This window comes from Pteropus alecto, unplaced genomic scaffold (genome assembly GCF_000325575.1).
Source record: "Pteropus alecto unplaced genomic scaffold, ASM32557v1 scaffold467, whole genome shotgun sequence".
In the NCBI taxonomy this organism is placed as follows: domain Eukaryota; kingdom Metazoa; phylum Chordata; class Mammalia; order Chiroptera; family Pteropodidae; genus Pteropus; species Pteropus alecto.
Genome location: NW_006439722.1, coordinates 1,154,987 through 1,155,943, shown reverse-complemented (window position 1 = coordinate 1,155,943; position 957 = coordinate 1,154,987).

Genomic DNA, 957 nt, shown 5'->3' with positions numbered 1-957 from the left:
TTCATTTAGTAATACTAAGGAGCAGTAAAATATTACTCAGACTCCAAAATATGGAAGTAAGTCAGAGAGGAGTATGTTTTTCGGGAAATGGGGTATAATATAATTACTGTCAAAGTGGACTGCTATTATATATTTAATGGGCAAATTGTGTTTGTTTCTAAAGAACATTTCTCCATGTATTTATTTTTCTGCACTGTCCTCTTTAGACATGTGAGCATTTGACACCTGCAGTAGAACCATTATCCTTCAGAATTTCCTTGCTGTCTCAAACAAATAAAGTTCACCTACGTTCTGCTTGCAAATCAGGATATATGTTTTTTCTCGTTATGTAGCCTTCATGTGGGATCGATTGTCACCTCTGACATCAAAGAGTTAATGCTGTAGCCAAATTCTTTTAAGTCCTCACATTTCTCTCTGCCTACAGCGTTGAGTACTTGGTAATGTGTATTTGAATTCTCCATACTACAGATGTAACTTGGGTCCTGTGGGCCAGCAATGTTACTGCAGTCAGACATTTGACTCACATAACAATCTTGTCTTGCTCTTTTAAAATTAGGTATTGTGTTTTCATAGCTTGGAAGTAAATAATGCAAATCTAATATATCTAGGTCTCTTTTAGGGTGAAAAAAATCCAGCAGAACCATATGGCAAAAAGAATGATCTCCTTTATACATATATACACATATACATATATATGTATATATGTGTGTGTGTGTGTGTGTGTGTGTGTGTGTGTGTGTGTGTGTTTCTTTCGATGCCAACAAAAAGTTCTTGACACAGGCTAGTAGTTCAAAGTTATTGATGATGTTGGTATGGCACTTTGCATCTCTCAAAGATGGATTGCAAACTTAAACAATGTGACATCGATACCCCCCTTGTCATATCAACCTACAGGTCTTATGTAGATAGAAAGAAAGTAGAAATTTACTAGGTTTGACATCCAAAATTGGTTCCACT